This window comes from Lepisma saccharinum, chromosome 18 (assembly GCF_977018435.1).
Source record: "Lepisma saccharinum chromosome 18, izLepSacc3.1, whole genome shotgun sequence".
In the NCBI taxonomy this organism is placed as follows: Eukaryota; Metazoa; Arthropoda; class Insecta; order Zygentoma; family Lepismatidae; genus Lepisma; species Lepisma saccharinum.
Genome location: NC_139246.1, coordinates 16,419,405 through 16,442,333, shown reverse-complemented (window position 1 = coordinate 16,442,333; position 22,929 = coordinate 16,419,405). Strand labels below are relative to the sequence as shown.

General features: G+C 39.5%; 1 protein-coding gene across 2 annotated transcripts in view; it reads right to left on the bottom strand.

The window, feature by feature from the left end:
- Window positions 1–9,865, bottom strand: part of LOC146002416 (uncharacterized) — a 167,531-nt gene extending 157,666 nt beyond the window's left edge. For both annotated transcript variants that reach the window (XR_014443703.1, XM_083140238.1), the window contains exon 1: window positions 9,487–9,865. The gene's annotated coding sequence lies outside the window, so the exon portion shown is untranslated. The remainder of the gene's footprint in view (window positions 1–9,486) is intronic.
- Between the last annotated feature and the right edge of the window lie 13,064 nt (window positions 9,866–22,929).

The window sequence follows — 22,929 nt, the reverse complement described above, 5'->3', positions numbered from 1 at the left end:
AATCGACAGATCATGTGATATTTGGTATTTTATTCACACTGCATACAATAGATATAAATTGAATTGAAATATCTACGGTCGTCACATACGGATACGGATACATCGTCATCTTTGTCGTTTGGTGCCTTCAAAAAGTAATGTAAATATTTGGGTGCGGAACAGTATTTTTTTTAAAAATTATGCTGAACTCACGTTTGTTGATTTCTAAAAGAGGTGGTACCGAGACAAGGGTCGGTCTTGTCTTGTCCAGGCAATGCCATGTCTGTAAAATCAATATGGGACAAAGATCTCCTTTCGATATTATAAAGGCAGTGTGGTTAGTTACACATATGATAGACCTATGTGTATTTTTAATGTGCAAAGAAAGTATGTTTTAGTTTCTTGTAATAAGTATCTGCTATTCAGGGGACTGGAGACGAGAGTTTAGATTTTGAGTCTCGTCTTTGCACTATATCTAATTTCTAAGGAAAACTAGCTTGCTTAAAGCAGGTGAACACAGGAACATTCAATGAGATTGCCCGACAACAACATGTGATAGCAGATTTTCAAGTTACAGAATCTGTAATAGGATAGGTCACTTTGCTTCCGAAAGGTAATGCCGAAAGCACTAGTGCCACCATGCGGATGGTGCGAAAAGTTTAGCTGCAAAGTTACACGATTAGATGTTTTCCTTACTAATATACTGCTCCCTTTGACTCATAATTGCATGGTTTTGATCATATATTTTTCAGTACCACTCGTGCCTGCAATGTGACATAATCTGTTTAAATCAATAACCGTTCAATGCTCCTCAGTCTCACCTGTATGCATGTTTCTTGGTTAACTGAAGTTACAAATTGACAAAATGCAAAACATTTTAAGCCGCACATTGCTCATTTTGCTAGAACTTGCGAATGCCACTTACGTTTGTCAATTTATTAAGCGGTCTTTAAACTTTAAACCTCACCTAAAACACTCTCTCAGACATGCAGTGTTTTTCTGCATGTGCCTTCCATTTCCTTGTGATTTTTTGGCCAACCAAAGTTCAATGATCTTCTCTTTCGTTTCCCTAGAGTGCCTTGATGCATGGGCACGAAACAAGACAAAAACGAACGAAAAGAGTAAGCCATTGGTTATGCTCAAAGTATATTCTATTGCTGACTTGATAAATGACTGATAATTATAAGGCGTTTGCAGAAAGCTACTTGTACTTATCGCATCGTTCTATCGCGAAGGCACAGCCAGATGGGCGTTTATGGAATGTTTTACAACGTATCACACTTATTGTTGTAATAGGTAACTACGGTTCACCAAATGTTACATGGGCCATAGTAAGCACAATGTTGTACTTAAGCTCTGTTCAACTGATGGAATTTCGCTTCAGTATGTTGACGAACAACTGACGTCTAATGTTTAAATATATACCGCAAGGAAAGAAGATTATAATACACAATTTTGGAAAGCTTTCATTCGTAATATTTTTACTGATTTCCATTCGTTTGAAAGTTATTACCGGGTATATATTAATGCCAATTTTATATGTCTTCATCAACAGTGTGCACGAAAAAAGTTTCCATGTGGAAGAAATTAATTTGACGCATTTTGTGACTTTAAGGGAGTATCGATGTTGAAGCAGGGAATAAATCTCTGACATCAAATTTCATGTTTCTCTTTCTTCGACATAAACGCCATATTTTCCCAACTATAAGAAAAAAGGAACATTTTTGCTACTTTTCAAAAATGAAAGAACGCAAGCTCAAGATTCACTCAAATCTCTGTCCACGTGCACACGCTCTGTTTTTCAAGCAAATCCTATATTTACGTAATGTGTTGACATTTGAAGGGCTCCGGTGTAAAACATGGTAAGTGACATTTTGGTCATTTCTGTGTTCATTAAGCAAAAAAGGTTATTAGAAGCTATGCTGTAGATAAATTGTTTTCGTGTTGTGTTTACTAATTTCAGAAGGCTTCACTGAGTCCAACATAAATTTTATGACATGGCAATTTCACTCGAACATTGAAGGATGGCACATTTTACTTTGCAACTCAAAAATGACCAAAATGTTATTTTCCATGTTTTACACCCGAGTCCTTCATTTAATAGCGGGCTATTGTCAAAATGATGTAATATTCAAGTTAACAAGATGGTGCAAAATACAATTCAATTGTTAGTAAAACAACCTTGATTTATTTTTAAATTGCAATGTTTCAGTTGTAGGCTACTCACGAAGCCTTCGTGAAGCCAAATACTTTTCAACGCACAGGGCAGCAATGTTCGGGTTTTAATAGCTAGAAATAGGGGGAAAAAACACTAAACATGAGGATATATTGTATCTGAGGCTTATTCCATTCATATCCTCAACATACTCTCCAAGTACAATTGTTTATCTCTGATTGTTCACTATTATTTTTATGCCCAATAGTCTTCAGGCAAGTGAAACTTCTATATATTGCGTAATATTACATTGCTTACTTTAGGAAATTCAACAATATTATCTAAGCAATAAACGCCACAGCCCTTGGTTTTGAATTCCACTATACGAGGGAATTGTGGGAGTTGCATTCGCTCTTTTGGGTCTATTTCTAAAGAAAAGGACGTTGAATGCCTGATAAGCAGTGGCGAAGCGTGACATTTTTACGTAGTCATAGAAAGATTTGCCAAACATCATGGTTGATCTTTCAACGGAGGGGGGGGGGGGGGGCACAATATTTATCTGCCACAAACGCCAAGGTCATTGCCAATTCAATGTAAAAGCTCATGCCACAGACCTTACGACTACAAGAGACACATACGACGAGAATTATTAAATATGATGGAAACTGAAATGCAAACATCTCAATTGTCGCGTTTAAAGGTAAGAAGAACCTTTATGGTTCGCCGCCAATTGTTGTTTTGATAAAGAAAAGCAGATTCATATCGTTCAATGTGTGCTTTTCCTCTTACCAAGTGGAAATAGCAGACATTTGAGTGGTGTGCCCAGGATGTTCGAAGACGGGGGGGGGTCACGTGTACTTTTTACTAGACATTCCTGAAGTCCTCATTTTGCCATCTTTTCTGCCTTTTCTTTCTTCTTCTTTTTTCAAAGAATATTGAGCCTAAACAGAATTATGATCCTCACCACCCCTCCTTGAGCACGCCACTGGACACTCGGAAGAATCTTGATGACCCCAGACAAACCCTGCCGTGGCTGTAAACATGGGGATGGGGCTGAAAAAAGGGTCTGTTATGACCCAGACCTTCAAGAGTGGGGGATAGTGCAGGTCGTTGGACCTGTCTGCCTGTTCGGAAGCGTTCGATTGTTCTCGGCACCGGACCAGAGATTCGAACCATTGTGCGATGAGCAATAGGAAACTTGGCGGGAGGGTTCGGCGAGAAGGCTAGTACTGGGGCCTCATTTCGATGCGCTAAGATTGGCGAATGTCTTGCGTATTTCGAGCTGTTTCATGCTGTCGCTTGGCTTAATTTGCACAAATATGCGAGTATTCTGACATTATTTTTACTGCTTCTCTAAAATATATAAAATGCAATATTTTTATTATTTTGCTTGGTCATCGCCGCATCTCCTGATGACCGCCTCTGCTGATATGATGGGAAAATAATCGTAAGTAGCCTTAGAACGTACCCTGTCACCTTTTTTCTGCACATGGTAATAAAAACTAACACACCTCGTTCGAGACATAGTATGCAGGTAAGTCGTGCAAACTTCTATCTTGTAGAATTTGCAAGTTCATTAAGAATTCGCCTCATCCAACTCGAATGAGTGGTTTGATCGAACCTAACCACCAAATATAGGTTCCGCAAGTTTCCATTCGTGATCAACTCAGTGGTAGCAAATCCTGCCCCACTGAATTTTTTCCTGCGCTGAAATCCGTGATTTATCTAAAAGGACGCTGTTCGCAGCAGATACATCCTACATGCGACTGGTAGCTGTCCTAAGAATGCAAAACAAATTGAGGACGGATGGAAATGCATCTTGTAACGCCCACGTATCAGGCAAACATCACTTTCCACTTTTTACCTTTGACTCGATCGAAATGAGTTAGATTACACGATGGCCTAGCCCAACTGTGCAGATATTCTTTGTTACATGCAACGTCATCATTGGTAGGTCATGAATCGCAACAAGATATCAGATCAGCACCACAGTCGCAATTGCGTGGTGACTAGGCGGAATATTAACTTAGTTTGAACGTAGTTAGTGTGTGCAGATAAAAGTGAAAGAAATTTCAACATGGTGTTGCTATTCAGAACCTACCAATAATGACGTTTGCACGTGGGGAAAAAAAAGTGCACAGTCTTATTGTACGGCAAAGTTGAATCCTTCGTTTATTCTCTCCGGCGTCTGTTAAGGTAGAAGTGTTACCTAACGCAGACGAGAACTGTTGGGGAAAAAGACGCAGCTAGAGTGCGCGTCATATCTCCTGCATATGGCGATAGCCAATAGCAGCGTACTGCAGCGGTGCCATGTCGAAATCTCACACGGAAAATAGACAGCGTGGTTGAGCGAAACGTCTTGTCACGGAGAGCACGGCAACGCCGCACGTCTGTGATTCGCTTGTGCTGTTCTGCGGTTCAATGCCATATGCAGGAGATTTGACTCGCACTATAGGAAAACACATGCGCTTGAAACAGTAGGAAGTGTTTCAAGGTCATTAGGCGTGCGTGGTCGCAGCCGCCTGCGTCGGGCGACACTTCAGGAAAACGTACCCTTAGGAGAAGAGGTAGCCCGGTTCAATAAGGTTTCATATCTGGAATAATTGAATAAATTGAGATTTCGTACTGTCTTTAAAAATTATTTTTCTGGAAGTTTTCAATAAATAGGTGACTGGAAGTTGTTAATGATAGAAGTACTAGAAAAAATATTTTTCAAAAAAATTACGGCACAACCACTGATATTAGCGAAATCTGAAACAGATTATTTTGCACCCCATACTATAATGAGTAAGTAAGATTAATAAAATATGATCTGCTTATGACCATTATCACGGAGATATAGGTCAGGAACTGAGGGTTACGAAGTTTGGGTGTGCACTGGGGGGGGGGGGGCACCAGAAGGAGGGGCGGGGATTTATGGAATTTTGCACTCCTAGTAGTGTCTAAAACCAGACCAAAATTCAGCTTTTACGGAATTATTCCCCGCAGAGTTCGTTGGAAACATATCTCGGTTGTTAATCAAGGTGCTTGTGCAATCCTTGCATTCACGCCAGCACCCTCTGTCGATCCCTCAGTTTTCATATCAATAGTAGCCTAATATTAGTAGACCTAATAACAAAAATAAGTTTGATTTGATACGAGTAGATTGATTTAGTTTATTTTATGTCGTTGTTCTGACTCTTTTGGCTAGTCGCGACGAAACAAAAATAATTATTTGCATTTTTTTATCGTTGCTCTTCTGTAACTTTTCGTCCACGATGAAAATTAGTGAAGATTAGATGGCATTGATGAAGGGACACTCGCAAGTAACATCCATGTTCAGGTTGGGATCCGAATTCGAGAATTTCGCTGGCAAGAATAAAAAAATAAATGATATATATGTGAAAGTAAGTTTATTACGTCTTGCAATTATGCGATATGGTAGCAATAAATATGCTCAAATTGTTTTATAACGACAACTAATTGTGTAATATAACTATCGCTTTTTACTACTATTCAAAAATAAATTTAACAATAATATCTTCTCGTTCTATATAGTTAGACGCCTACATTAATCGGCCTCCCCGATGGCGCAGTGATAGCGTCGTTTCCTTGTAATCAAGGGGTCCCGGGTTCGATACCCGGTGGAAGCACATTGGGGTTCGGATCCCACTTTAAACTGTAGGTCCAGTCCCAATTATCCTTACTGTGTATAAAGTGGACTTAAAACACCAAATCACTCAATCAAGCCCACATAAATCAGTTACACAGTATCAGTATATTCGGTAAGCATTATCATTGTTTTTTTAACTGTGTAAGAAGTAGAAATCTCCGTATATTACAGGCATATATTATGCAAAAACAATCACGTGGGAGTCTAAGCATAAGTTTAAACAGGCTTGGATTTACGTGCATAGAAGCCCTGGGCTGCACAATGTTAGTTATAATTTTCAGGTCAAGTTACATCAGATGGTTAGTTCCATTTTTGAACATTTTTACATTCTAAATATTTTTTCAAAGTGATTTTCCCCAGTGAGTGGCCCTTTTGCAAATGGTTGCAATGGTGGCGTCGCTAGGTCCTTTTGGGGGGCTTCAGCCCCCCCAATCCCTCGATAAGCTCCCCCAATTTTTAGCTACGTATTATTACATACATTTTTTCGAGAAAACATATTTGAACAATTGTTACTGCAGGAACATACCTCTAGATACATATTCTGGGAAAGAATCGTTTCGTTGTGACATAGTTTCTTTTAAACCACGATCTTACATTTGACACGTCATGTCTTTAGCTGGCAACAGTGCAAACGATCGCCGTCATTTGTTCTATTTTCACAACGGTTGCTACGCGAGGAAACGGTAGTGGTGCGTTTTGTGTTACGGAGTTTGTGATATTGTGTGTTTGTTATCAAAGCTTTTTGCGACATTTACTGTTGTTCGTACAACAATGGACAAATTTATTATTCGAAGTAAGCGCCTGAAATCGGAAGCTTTAAGCGAATGCAGCACAGCCACAGAGTGTCTCGATGAAGATAAGGTACCTGCTTCAACTGCACCAGCTGAATCGGAAACATGTCCTCCCACTCCAAGTTCATCTACAAAAGAAGTCGAGAGCTTCATCACTTCAGATTTAGGCAGTAAATGCGAAGGGCCTAAACAACCGTTTCTTTCCAGATTTCCAGGTAGTGTTTTCGGTGACCAGAATAGGTGTTTTAATGAAGTATGGCCTACAAAGCAGATGGCCTAGCGACGCCACTGGGTCTCCCGATGGCGCAGTGGTAGCGTTGTCGCCTTGTAATCAAGGGGTCCCGGGTTCAATACCCGGTGGAGGCACAAGTGGTTCGGATTAGCCTTACTGTTCATAAAGTGGACTTAAAACACCAAATCAATCAATCAATCAGATGGTTGCAGGCGATTGTGCCCCTAGCTTCCCCCTAAATCCTGGCTGAGTGTAACCTTATTGAAAACAAGAAATAATAATAGTGGAACTTCTCTACAATGGGGAACGTAAGAATGTTTGTTGCATGTTTGCCACTGCCAACCTCACACACGTGCCACGCACTTCACAAGAAGATAACAGTCTGAATTTTAAAACAATGAACCAACAATCAGGTGCTCCTCAAGGCCGAAATATAAATAAACATGTCTGGTCGCCATCCAATCATAACAATCACTGCGCAACCAAGAAATCTCGCCCCTCTTGGCTATTGGAATACTGTTTTTTTTCTCACGGTCGTCCGTTGTTCGGAAGTTTTAAATCGGTGGGGGGATAGTGTTGTGTACGCGTCCCTTATTAAGAAGTAATTTCCCCATATTCGCTCGTGTAGTACTTCGGCCGGCGAATTGGGATATGTTATTTAGAAGTTTTACTGTCCTAATAAGCTGAGTCGCTATGTATGTTAAATATTAAAATCGCGATTTTATTTTCCCGAGGAAATCTCACTGCATCCTCATTCTAAGCTCCGTATCCAGCAGCGTAACTTGATGCCTAGCTTGAGGGAGAGAGGGGGCAGAACATGAACTTAAGATCCAAAGAAGCTGACAGAAAATGCTCTTAAGTTGCAAACTTTAAAAAAAATAAAATGAAAATTTGGGGGAAAGGGGCGAGTCCACCCCGTTGTCTTCCCAAGTTACGCCTATGTCTGCATGCCCTCACGCACCCAGGTCATTTCTCCATCTGTTGGTAGCACTGTTTAAAGAGACATGAACAAACTGATCTTTCAACACGCTCCAATTTCGACCAATACATGCTTTTGTATTGGTAAGAAAAGGGTCTATCAGTTAATGAAGGTAAAAGGTTCGATTACACCCGATATTCTTACGGGACGCCAAAATGTTCCTCTCTTGTAACACTGATTTATCGGCATAGAATTACTTCAACAATACACCTTCTCCACTATTACCATGAACTATGGCATAGTAACCAGGCCCGTCCCCAGGGGAGGAGCCATGGGGGCCATGCCCCCCCCCCCCCGAACCATGAAATATTTAAATTTCATATTAAATATTTTTTGTGTAGAAATCTGTTGTCTCCAATATTGGGTAGCTTTAGTTTTATAATCCTTGATACAAGGCTACCAGACGTCCGATTTAGCGATTTAGTCAGGACAGTGATGCGAAAAAATATATTTTTTTATATTAACTCACATTTAGACATGTTCTTTATTGTAATAAAAAATTCTAAACATAGAATAAACTTTTCAATTAAAAGAAAAATATTAGAAAATTTAAAAACATGTTAATTTGCGGAACACAGAACTATTTGAATACTTTGGAGAATTGAATGTAAGCAATAAGCACTGTAAGCTCTAGGCATTGTGACACATTAGTTAGTCTGTAAGCAACTGTGTGGCCGATTGTTGGGATGAGGGGGAAGGGTGCATCGGTGAGTTAAATTTTTTCTGTTACTTTTGACCATAAGTTGCAACTCTACAATTGTACGTTGATCCCTAGCTGTAATATTGCCATTGGTGGTCGCATCTTATACTCCAACAGCATTTCTACGATCACTGTGGCAGAGTGCTTAGCAATTAGCAAAGCACGCTGCGAAGCCAGTGTTCCTATTTTGAATCTCAGCATGGGCATAGGTGTTCTTTCTGACTGTGTTCCTTCATCAATTTCATCATTGTCGTCACGATTAGAAAAACTTGACAGAAAAGCAACGCAAAAATAACCTAGTTCAATCCCTTTTTTCCATATATTCGGGTCTACCCACTTCCTCTTAATGAAATCCTGGATACGGGCCTTAGCAACATATACAAAATAAAGATAATTCACGAATTCAAGACTGATATGAAATCTTATTGATACTTATTAACAGAAAGCAATAATTAAATAAAATCTAAAGCTTAGAAAAACATTTAAACTATATTGTACTCTCTTTCTCATATATATATATATATATATATATATATATATATATATATATATATATATATATATATATATATATATATATCAATAAATGTAAACACTTTTCGGATCTGGCCCCTCCCTAAAAGAAATCCTGGACACGGGCCTGATAGTAACATTGTCATTCACATCTGGCTACAGCGCGATTTATATCAGAGGTCTGCACAGCTTCAGTTATGAACGATCATAAGAAGCGATTGTGCCGACTTTCCTTGCTTTGTGTTATTTTCACGGCATTATTTATATATTTAATTAGTTTCCCAAACATAAGTATTTAATTAAAATGTGCACATTTTGACTTCTCACTGTGTTCCGTTTTTCCTCACGAAAATATATAAAAATACCCCGTTTTTGTTTTAAAAATCTGGTCACATTACTCCGATATATTTTTATGTGATGTGCGTTCCTGAAATCAACATGCCAAACAAATCATGGATGAAAATTGCTATTTTTTTTACACTTACCTTACTCAAGGTTGGTCCTAATATTCCAAGTAAGGTGAGTTTTTTAAACACCCAAGCACCACACGATCATTTTCCCCCTTGTACAAAACTAAGAAATATTGGCAATATCACTTTTTATATGTTTACGGTACCACTCGAACTGAATCTGAGTCACACAGCCGCGACACACTCACACCACTGACAATTGTTTCTCCTTCCGTCTTTTCTAACTGGACATTACGTGAGGTGATCAGTTCCCACACGGCTTACGAGAGGACAACACCAGACGCACCTTCCCTTGCACCGTTAGGATTTCGTTTGATCTTTCACGAGCACCAAGGTAAAAACGCGGAACCTCCAAGGCTTGAAAACACCCGCTTGGTCTACTTTCTACGGCGCCCGCAACGCCACCTGGAGAATATGCTGCGAACTAACGACTGACCTCTTGCCCACCGTGTTGCATCTGTACGAGAGACGAGAAGAATAAAAAAAGAAGTCAAGAAACCGGTCTTTAAAAAAGGTAAAACTCCTTGGATAGTCATCAGCTATGTTCATTGAGAACTGGAGGGCATAGATCTTCCGACGCACAAACTTTGTAATCACCGGCGTAGGAAAAGGGGGGGCAAGGGAAGTTTTCCTCTGTTAAAAAAATATGTGCATAATGTCAGGTTGTTCTTATCAATGATCAATCAAGGCCCCGCTGAGGACCTTTGGTCGACGCCAGCCACGCGACGATTCACGCGAATGTCCTAAAAGGAATTCTAAACAGATTTAATTTTACAGAAATTAGGAATATCGTAGCGGTTTCTCGAAAGGAGAATTTTCCAAAACGGCTTGAGTACGATTCATAAGTATTACCACGCTAATTGTTCATCGCCATTTTATTCTCTGTATTTCATGCAATGAGAACTTCAAAAATTAAAGCAAAACGCCAAAGAAGTTGCTGACAATCTCTGCACAAGAATGCGCAAAAATCCATTTCTTGAAAACACGTAACACGAAAGAGAAAGATTAATCAAGATAGCCATGGACAATTTTCCCAGGAATACTTGTTCATCCCACTCTACAAGTCAAAATTATGAGGCTACACCTTCAGCATTATTATTATTTATGCATTGCAAAAGTTTATACATAGTAATGTATTATTTAAAATCATACATTACGTGCAGCGATCTGGCTCTATTAGCCTGTGTGGTGTTAATGGGACCATGAGAGGTAGACGCATATATCCACGCTTTGGGATTTGAACTCGGAGAATCCTACAAAGCTGGAATACAATTTCGGGTAAGGTATGTCCGAGTTCATAGGCCCAGGGCATTTAGGGGTCGTTTAGCTGCTGAAAATCGTATCTGCGTGGTGGAGTGGTTAGCACCGCGCCTTACAACGTCAGGAGACCCGGGTTCGAATTCCGGCCTGGGTATGAGTGTTCTTTGCGAGTGTCCATTTATCACATTTATAATATCATCACTCATTCTCATCGTCGCGATTATCAAAAATGGGACGAAAAGCGACGTAAAATAACCTAATTCGATCAATCAATCAAGCTGCTGAAAAAGCATTTCGAATAACATTAACGGTAAGAAATTTACGTAAAATGATTATATTGAAGTAGTCTTCACGAAAATTAAATGTAAAGAGAAAGGGGGCTCTGATCGCTCCTTCGGTGCGCCTACTTGCAAATTCCTTAATTATTTCATTAATTATTCACTCATCCCCATCGTCGGGATTATTGCCCACAGGTACAAGAATGACCAAACAAATCTTTTTTAAAGATCAATCAATGACTCCCCCTCCCTATTTTAGTGTGAAAAAGTGGTAGAGAAACTACGAAATTAGTTTTTAATAGGTTTATAAATATTGTATTTATTCCAAAGTTCATTTTAACCCGTCTCGTCGACACAGCGCCGTTATGCACCTCCTTATCTGGGCATTGCTTTAGCGCAGAATATCATAGCGGGCTTTCCCAATGGCGTAGTGTTAACTTTGTTGTCTCTCTGAATTGAATTGTTCTTTTAAGCCCACTTTATGCACAGATAGGCTAATCGGGACTGGACCTCAATTTAAAAGTGGAATCCGAACCACTGTGCGATGTGCCTTCACCGGGTATCGAACCAAGACCCCTTGATTACACTGCGACCACGTGGACGCCATCGTGGAGGCCCTAGGGTCGTCTTGCAGTCAAGGAGTCATGGGTTCGATCCCGGTAGAGGCGCATTTGCATAATGGTGTGATTGATTGATTTGCTTTATTTTATTTATTTTACTTCGCTTCTTGTGCCACTTTTGGCTAATTTGTGAAGATAGGGATTAGTGATGATGATGAAAATGATGAATGAACACTCACAAGCATCCATGCCCAGGCCAGGATTCGAACCCGGCACCCCTGGCGTCGTAGCGCGATGTGCTAACCACTCAGCCACGGGGGACGGCACAATGGCGTGGATCCCACTCAGTGCCGGATCTACAAATCTTTGGGGCCCGCCGCAAAATATTACCACAGGCCCCCCTCTACCTACCTTCACACACACACACACACATACATTTTATATATATATATATATATATATATATATATATATATATGTATTACACATATATAATGTCTGTGTGTGTAATTCTTGATCTCATGTTGACAAACTCACATACGAGGGCCTATGGGGTGATTCAAAAGTCCGTTAACACCCCCTAAAAAAAGTAAAGGAGTTAGGCTGGGTACAATTGGTCATGATAGAAACAGGTTAGGCTTAGGGGGAACCACATTGATGTGTTCCAAGCGGACGTCCACCATATTAGTGGCCGTCATATTGAATTCAACTCAACTTTTTTTAAAATGGGAAGGGGATGATGTGCATAGGCGCCGATTTCTTAAGAGATTTGTGGGGGGTAAAGCTAAGTAAAGCATAAATACTGATTTCTTTCTGTTTGCTGGAAGAGGAGCAATTTTCTTTTCCATAAGGTGGAACCTAATATACTTCAATTAACCTTTGATAAATAGTAATTGAAATAACTGTCTTTGACAACAAAACATATACGTATATCAGGGTACATCGAACTTTATTTTCTGGACAAAAAATCACTACACTACTGTGATTATGTAATTATACAACATAATACTTTACATGTAACTTTGTAACTGTAAGTGAGAATTTTTTATCATATTCTGTTTATAATACTCATTCTTAATCCTTTATACGAGTTTAATATATTCACACATATTTATATAAAAAAGGAAGGCCCAAGATAAAATTTTCACCTGGGCGAGCGATTTTTGACATTTCCGAAGGGAAACAAAGGAGCCTATCTTCCAATGGACTGGTTCATTCGAAAGCATAAAGACTACAGTATTCCCATGCTTCTTCCTCTATTCTCGCACATATTCATTCATAATATGCCATGCGTTTTCGTTAATTCATTGTCAGTTTGAAAAAGGAAATACTGAAATAGTAAACGCACCAGCACAAGAAACACCCTCAAAGTGAGTGAAAGTCCCACATTATCGATTCTGCCAATTTCACAGCAGAATCCTGCGTAATTTCCCACCTCTTGTGTGCAAAAGTTATGTAATATGTTGGATGATATGCATTGGGCCCCTTATATGGGGGTTAAACGAGAACTGGATGGGCCCGGGCCCCTCTCTCCCGGTTTCGGCACCGGTGGTGATGTGAGATATATATATATATATATATATATATATATATATATATATATCTATATATGACACTATTTTCTCACACCTGTACATTTCTCGTGAAATTGTAGCCTGATTTGATCTAAGGTCGGAATTTTTCCGGCATTGTCCCCGCAAAAAGCTGACCCAGGGTCCACCCAGCATAAAATCAAATGATACCCGTTGGGGGTGGGGGGGGGGGGGGTAAATGCGGCCGGAGCGTGGTGCTGATCACATCACCTCCAAGATGCCCTGCCCCACATATCCTAAATGTGCCTTCATTGCACGGTGCTACATGCACAGGGAACTTTAACTTTACCTGTGTATATTGTATTCGTTTCTGTACCTCGGAGTAACTACGTTTATTTTTTATGTGCGCATATTCGAACCCTCTACTATGTCAATGGCTGAGGGCCCCCCTGCACTGCGGGGTTTTGCGGGTTGAAGATCCGGCAATGATCCCACGTGAAACTGTAGATCCAGTTCTGACTACCCTATCTAAAGCAAGCAGTAACCAAACTGAAAAATTCATTTTACGTGATTGAAGAGACATTTTAGCTGAACCGATTTCCATCTCAAAAGAACGTTCGTAGTTGAAAATCCACTCAGCGAAACTTCATTATGAAAACAGAAACTTCGAGGCATCCAGCAAAAAAACAGCGAATCCTGATCACTTCCATAAACAAGAACAAAACGAAGACTCGGAGCTGTAGCCTGTAATGTGGGTCAGCGTTTCTCCGACTATTTTCTCAAACAAAATTTGCATGTAGGTCCCACGGACACTTTCTTCCATGTATGGTTAGATCATGCGTGCCAATAATAATCTTCCCTCCCCCCCCCCCCCCAGGTCGTATGGACCGTTAGCATGAAAGATAACATGCATGTAGTGATAAATGTAACAGTGACTAAACTAAGTCCCTCTCTGGAACAGTGACATCCGAAATTGAATTATTGGAATAACTCAAAGCGAAAGAGTTGAAATGGAAACTGTATGAATACAAGTGATACATAAACGAAACTAGCATTAAAATCCTTAGAATCGCATTATTAAGAATCTTCCAAGTTACAAAGTCCAGGAAGAAACTGGAAAATTGAAAGGAAATGTGAACCACAGTATAACTTATTGTCGAACTCTTCTATGTGCGGAATAATATAGTGAATAATATATTAAAAATTCGCCATCCAAATGTTTGGGGAAAATCCGCCATCTTGGAAAATGGCGGCAAAAATTCAACTTAAGAATTTTAAAAAAATAATATCTCGAAACCGGTGGATTGTACACAAAAAGTGAAGATAATCAAAATGAAAGAACAGAAAATTTGCTAAATTATGGTTTTTGTTTGATAGAGCTATCATAAATCTTAATCGAATTAGAAAGATTGAAATATTTTCGTTAATTTTTGGAATTAGTGTAAAAGTTGGATTCTGACACAGAAACAGCAAATATGTAAGAAACTATGTAATTTACGTCCTAAAGTCACTGAACGAAATGAATAGCTTAGGCCTATATTCTCCTCTAGAGATTGGTTTTTGTTGTGCGCTTTTAAGTTAGTGGTTGAGGAGATATGTAGTTTAATGCAGAGTCATGTGTTTCCCTAAATTTACGTGTTCCATTTCCTATGATATTGGTTGATTGATTTGATTTTTTTTATTTCGATTTTGTGCCACTTTTGGCTAATTTGCGAAGATGGGAATGAGTGGTGATATGATGAAATTGATGAATGGACACTCACAAACATCCATGTCCAGGCCAGGATTCGAATCAGAGACCCCTGGCTTCATATATGATATGATTATGATATTGGTGAGAACGTAATACATTGTTTTATGCAGTGTTTCGTTCATGTGGCGTTTGTTACTTACATGTTGCTTTTGTTGTTTAAAAATGTATGCACACAGTGGCGGCATTAGGTGTCTAAACTGTGCAAAAGGGGGAGGGGGAGTATAGTTTACTTTCTACTGACTGCAATTAGAGAGAAGCGTATTGAAAATGGAATTCGGGCAGATGTTTTTGGGTCAAATCCACTGGTAGACAAGGCTTGGCATTAAGAGACCATAGTGCGGGGACAAGTGTGTAAAGGGGGGGGGGACTGATCTCCATGCCCCCCATCCCTAATCGCCGCCACTGTCAATACATTGAACCAATACGATATGGTAAAATACGGTTCTAAACCGGTCACTTTGCCTTAGAGTCCATTGCAGAATTTTACGTAGATACCTGGTGCTAACATGTTAAATTTCATCATTTCCTCTACATACAGACGTACACTTGTAACACAGGTGTTGCCCCTGATTAAAACCGAAAGTATTGGGAAGTGGGGATTAAATCTTCAATCAGTTACGCAAATGTTCTCCTTTTGCTGCATGCCCCCTGCCCCCCCTGGGTACGGGCCTGTGTGTGTGGGTGCACCAACGAACGAACACACAGGGCAAACAATGGCACAGGTAATGACTGCGTTTAGAGATCGCTTTGGCAAGAAAAGCAACCCTGTTTGATTTGGAGAAACGTGCGTTTGCTTAAGGATGTGTCAAACACAGGCTACTTAGTGGACGTAAGAAAACGCGTGAGGAAACATATGCTGCCGTCGCTCGGTCAATTGCGATCTCTCCAACTAAATCGATTCGCAAAAGAGCAGCTGAACTGAATATACCGTGTTCAACAATGCATGACCACATTAAAAAAGATTTGCATATGAAATCATTTAGACCGATGTTTGTGAATGAATTATGTGACAACGACATGGAGCAGCGTGTTGAAGCCTGCCGTGCTCTGTTGACACAATTTCCAAATGTTGTGTCTCGCTCACGAGTGTTATTTTCAGATGAATGTGCGATAAATCGCAGTTCACACAGGAGGAATGTGGTCTTCTGGTCTAAGGAAAATCCTCATTATATGCAAGAGTTGGAACGAAACCCGCCTCGTGTTATGATATGGGCCGAGATGACATCACGATACTTGTTCGGACCATATTTTCTTTGACGAAAATGTGAATGGACATTCTTATTTACACATTTTGCAACGTGGTTAATACCTCAGCTGCAAGATAAGGGAATCGTGGATCGTGTGTGGGGACAGCAGGACGGGGCTCCAGCCCATTTTGCTCTTCAGGTGCGTGATTTCTTTAGTAAACAATTTCCAGGCTGCTGGATTGGGTGTGGTTCTCCAACATCTCCATCCCCATTGAAATGGCCTTACAACACCAGACAACTCATTGTGGGGAATAATCAAGTCACATGTCTCTCATCGTCGGTACAGGACAGATGAAGAATTGCGTGAAAGTGTGGAGTAAGCCTTTCGAAACATAACTCTTAAGATGCTCCGCAACATGTCAAGGAGGACATGGAGACGCATACATCTGTGTGTACAGCACGATGGAACACATACAGATCCACTGGACACATAGTTCGTATATGTAAGTACTAAACTATGTTATGTACTAAATAAATAAACTAGAATTACACTGACATTGCTCTCTGTGATACTGGAACCTAGGGGGTACTAGGACTTCTCGGACACACTGTAGAGTTTGCTAAGTTGCGAACGTTACGCGAGCATGCAGGAGGCAAGAGGCGGCATGTGTCTAATCTGGTGCAGTCGCAGCGCTGACAGCTATATATGAAAAAGAAAAATAATAAGAGAAAGATGCAAGCACTAATACAGTTTCCCGCCGACCACGAGGCTCACGCCTAGTGTTGCCCACGAGACGAGACTTTGGCCTGTCTCGTCTCGTGGAGTCTCGTGGAAATGCTGTCTCGTCTCGAAAATATTCGTTTGTCTTATGACACATGGTCAATCTCGTCTCGTCTCGAATTTTTAAAAGCCTGTCTCGTCTCGTCCCGTGGGCAACACTACTCACGCCGTAACCAGACCATCAATGTCGACCAGTACTGAGAGACTTCGCGTAAACTGCAGAGGGCGATGCACAAGCGACGTGGAAAGCTGAGCGAATGCATTGTGTTCTTGCACGAAAACGCACGGCCACATAGGGCTGAACACACGTGGGCTTTCTTCCATCACTTCAAGTGGGAGATCTTCGACAACCCCCGTACAGACCCGACCTCGCTCCTATAGTGATTCATCTCTTCCATCAGCTGAAGCGGTTTCTGGTAAAACAAAGGTTTGACAGCTACGCTACTGTGACTTGCTAGTTCCCGTCTTTGGCGGCGGACACATATGACACGGGCAGTGGAGGCGATTAGGAGGGGCAGTTACCACCCCCACTTCTTGACATTTTTGCCTCCGCACTAAACCTTATGAACCAAGAAAGTAAACTGTTCTGCCCCTCCTACTTTTTGCACCTTGCCCCCCTAGTTTTGGAACCCAATCGCCGCCAATGGACACGGACATATAAGATAAAGTGACACGATAAGACAAATTCCTGAAAAGTGGCGGTGAATAGATTTTGAATCACTATAACTAATGCAATTAATGTCAATTAACACTGATGTTCTTGTTTTATTTTATGGTTGGTCGGAACGTAATTTCTGGGTTAAAAATTTGTAACTCGAGTTCGAGATCATATTTACAGAACAAAAATACTTATTTACTTAAAAATCCGACTTACCTAAAAAAAACCTAAAAATACTAATATTATATTTTTGGGGGGACGAGGAACCATTTCTGCATGGATGAAAATTTGGCTTTTTTGCCGAGTATAAAGTACTTGGACCAGCGGAGAAGGGGTGAAGATCACCGACAACAAATTTCCACAATTTAAAGCAGACCAACAGATCCGCGAAGTGTACAATTTGTAGTATCGAGCAAAGACATGATGTGAAGTTCAAGACACTCCGGTTCATAATGAAAATTTGTGACCAAACTTTTTTTTTATTGTATAACGCTGTAATCGGAGGAAGCTAAAGAGATTAATGGGAGAATGTATCTCTCAAGATACATACAATATAGGAGTCTCTATGTAGTCAGCATATTGAGATTTCTCACAGGAGTGGCGGCAATGGGTCTTACGTTTCATTCTGGTGAGTGGTGCCACCTTTTGAGTTTTTGTAGAACAGTGGTTTCCAACTTCTAAAGGTCCGAGGGCCAAAATTATATCCAGCAGTTGATTGCCGGGCCGCATTTTTTGGGGGTGGGGATTAAAAATTACAAAAATTGTAAGTACTGAACTGAAAATGTAGTACTTTCGCATGACCTAAATTTCTAAAATGAGGCAATAAAACAATGGAATTACAAATCAAAATTGTATAATTACAATTTATTTCACAAAAACCCAATACTTATTGATGAATTGAAAGAAATTAAAGACACACCATACAAATAAGAATCCTTCATAGTAAGTGTTCAATGTGAAAATTGAGCCCGATCTGCTTCTTTTATTAAAGTTGTATTTGAATTTCTGTATTTGAAAGTCTCAGAAGGTGAAGCAGTGAAGAATCTGCCAGTCTGCTTCTGTAACGGTTCTGGATGAACTTCATTGAAGAAGAAACACTTTTACACGTGAATGTGCTGCCGAACATCGATGTCATCCTTTGCCCAAAACTACGAAGGTTTGGAAAGCGTTCCTTTGAAAGGTATTTGAAACACTCTGGCTCCTTTTCTTGCCTAGTTTGAAGGAACACATCGCCTTGCAAATCACGCAATTCAAGTTGGAGAGAAGCTATTTTATTTTTCAATCTTACGTTTTTTGGAGATATCGCTCATTTCGATATTTGCACAAACTTTAACAATCAGTCACAGTACAATCCGAGTTGGGACACTGGAAATCTCTTCGTACTTCGTGCGTAGTAAAACAGATCTCTATAGCGCCTCTCTGCAGTTTGTTTCTGAACACAAAGAGTGAAGCCTTCGCGGAAGCAGGCGAGTTCATTCCACATAGCGAAGGGATAGAATGCATGGTGTGAAGAGAAAGTTACGTCACTTTAGATTCTTCTGATTATCATTATTGACTGCAAAATCAATTCTACCTGTGATATTGTCTTTCTTCACAGAGCATCCGTTCCTTCAGTAAAAAAAGAAATTATTTTAATAAAAATAAATAAAATTAATGTATTATTTTGCAAACTGGTTTCGCGGACCGCAGAAAAAGGCAATGGGCGCCGCATTCGGCCCGCGGGCCGCCAGTTGGAAACCCCTGTTGTAGAACATACAAAGAAGCCTTGACAAGGAAGTATGGAATACTATTTGCTGCAAGATGGCGTACAACAATAAGGCATGCTGCAGCATGCATGTAGCTTTATTTTATTTGTAATTTCCACATACTATTTTCATGTATTTTTTTGTTGAATGTTTAACAGAAATGTGCTGTAAAACATAAGAGATAAAAAATATAGCCGCATCTATTATATTTGGCTAAATTTAGGGAATGAAAATTGAACGTATCCGTGAAGATACGTTGCCCACTTTAGCATAATCAGATTTTTGGACCAGATTGTAATGCATATATGTGATATTGTTTACATATAATATTTTTTTTCCACTATCTTTCAATAATAGTTACTTTAAATTTATGGTCCGGGACTATATTCTATACATAATTTCAATTATATTACAAGATTTATTAGCTTTTCTGTATTACTAAAAACATTAGAAATTGGTGTTATTATTTCGTAATTCACTCTTCTTTTATTTGTTCGAAAAGGTAAGGAAACTGAAACAATGTTGGCTAATTATGGTGCTGAATGTGCTTCATGATTAGATGATATTTATAAAAGGACACTCTTAAAGGATCACATGTGTCTGACTGGGATTCGAATCCAGAACCTTTGATGGCAAGATAGTGAGTTCACTCCTCAATGAACATGCTTACAGAAATGGCAGATTTTATATTACCATACAGGCGTACAAAAATACTTTTCAAATTCGAATTATTCATTATATTTCTTTAGAAAATTCAACTTTGCATGTTTTATGAAACTCTTAGAAGCCAGGAAAAATTATGAGTATCATTCAGCCTCACATAGAATTTCTGTCTTGGGAAGTTCTTCAAGTGAAGGTGAAGATGCTGCAAATCACTGTGATCCTATATTAGTTGTCCCCATGTTTCATTCTTGGAAGTCGGTTGCCATGATCCGCTAAAGATAGTTCGACGTAAATTGAACACTGGAAGAAAAGTGTCCACCCATCTCTTGAAGATGTTCCATCACCGCCAACTAGAATATGCACCACAACCACTTTTGTTGTGAGACCACTTGCTCACTGGCTCATCTCCGATAGGATGATATCTAGATCATGGGGGTAGAGGGGGTGAGTGGGGATGGGGCGCAAAGGATAGATACCAAAACTGCTCCAAAGGACAAAATAGGGCACTAAGGGTATATGTAGAAACCGCCCCAAAGGACAAACATACTGGGTGGGCAACGGAGCCACTTGAACAGGTGGAAAAAAGAATGGTTCTCCTTCGCTGGGGTTCGAATTCGGGCCTCTTGCATGGCAGTCGGACGCCGTACTGACTGAGCTACTGCGGCTCCTATAATTTTTATTACAATAGCATATGATAATAAAATTTCCAAATTTTCATTTTGTGAATAAATATAAACGAATATATGTTGTTTTTGTATCCTAAAGATACATTGCGCTATGTTGTCAAAATTTTCTACAATGGAAATTTGTATCTCTCAGGATACAACAAAATTGGCAACGTTGCAACAGGAATTTACAAATTTTATATAACTTTCTATCATATTTGAGTTTCAAGGAATCTAATTGTAAAGTGTCATATTTTTCTGGCAATTGGAACATATCTTGCTCCTTTAAGGGTTAAGATACCACCATAGGCGCCGACTCCATGGGGCTTGGAGGGCTCGAGCCCCCCCCCCCCCAATGTTAACGATGTGGTGGCAGAGCCCCCAAAATAATTTTGCTTAAGAGGATCTAATGTATTATTTTGCTTCTCTTGTAAAGTTTACTCTGATTGTGCCACATGAACTTAACTTTAAATACACATAAGCCTATGACCAGAGACAGCAAAACACATGACTTATTACTGTAATTATGAGTATTGTTAAAATATTTACTAAAAAGAGTTTCAAAAGACGATGTGCATGAACTAGGAGAGTGGGTGGGACGTTCGGGCTACAAATGACTCTCACATGACATTCAGAACGAGATAATTGATATTATTAGAGATATCTGTTTTGCGCTCCGTGGTAGCAGATATTAAAAGTCTGGAATATTTTGCTATTATGGTTGACGAAACTTGAGACATATCCATCCGTGGACAATTAATATTCTGCATTCGAACTGTGAATAAAAATTTTGATATTTTTAAATAATTCATGGACTTTTATGAGATTCCGAACTCTGAGGCCAAAACTTAAAAAAGGGAGAGAATGAGTCATTCATTAATTTATTTAAGTGATCAGAGCCCCCCCAATAATTTTGACAAGTCGGCGCCCCTGGATACCACCGTGGCAATAAGAATAAGATATTAATCATCGATAGGATTCGGGTGAGAGAAAATATCTACTGTGTTGTAACTGATGGAACATTTTTGATTAAACAATGAAACACTCAACGATTACTACATATAATTTGCATACATTTATCAGTATTGCTTTCATAGCAGTGTCTTCGGTGATTTCTTTTTGTTCATAACTAATTCTCATTTAACAATTTAATTCGCCTTGCTCTACCAGCAGTAAATAGACGCAGTAAAACTTTGGTAGAAAGTTTCAACAATGTGCATACACTTTCGTTAGGATCAATTGTTTCCAGGACTCTCGGGCAAATTGAGTCTTTTGTTGAACCGGAACACATTGTTGCTAAGCGAAACGGATCGTGGGTTTCGATAATGATAATCACGATGATCACTCAGCAGGCTTATCTACAAGAAGATTGTTACATAAATCCCTCCCTTGAAAGAAAATGAGCTCTCTTACGGAAACAGAATGTCATCACTGCATGAGGGTAATTTAACTCCCATTATGGTTGCTCACTGCTTGACTTATGCCTTTATGTTGCTCGAGCATTTCTCGCTACGGTTTGCTTCGTCTTGCAAGGATAATGATTCCAATCACTTTTCCTTCAGCTGTCATTGAACTTCTGGCAGGTTTCTCGGAACGAGAGCATTAACATTGAATGATGCGCACGATCATAAAAGATATACGAGATGTGTGCAGTAGCATCAGTGATGTATAAACATTAGGCAATGTACAATTTAAACTTTAAAAAAAAGGAATTGAAGGTTACGAGGGCCGTGTTTAGAGCTCTTAGAAATTAGTTTCAATGACTGTTAGCAGCTGGATGTGCCCCGCAACAGACCCCCCTGCCGTAGCTTACCCGGGAGGACGGTCAGGCCCACCACCTCAATTTTTGCGATTTTTCAATTTATTTACAAAGTAGCAAACTAATTCCTTTACTGTTTAAAGATGTATACTATACCTGTAAGTTACAAAATAGTTTAGATAGTTTTATTATTCGTTTTGGTTTAGTTCTTACTTTCTATTAATATAAATCAATTAGAGTTCATAGATATATTTTACTTGCATTCTTGTTTTACTGTTATTGCGCATATATTCTTATTGGTGTAGATCTGTTGATGATCTCTTGAAAGAGAGAGATTGAAAGCATGCAACACTCACAAACAAACACACTACTTTGTACGTGTTTTCGATATTATCTTTAGTAAAGTCTATTTTAAGTCTAAACTAATTTCTTATAGTTTGTTGTTATTACAAAAACTCTCGCCCCCGGAAATTTTTTGGTGTTTTTTTTTTAGGATAAGATTGTTGGTGGGGACTTTAAGGATAGGTTCTAGTTGCTCTTTTTTAGACTAATTGCGAACATGGGTAAAAATACTGATTAGAGCAAAATTATGAAGAGACTCACGCAAAGAAAGACCC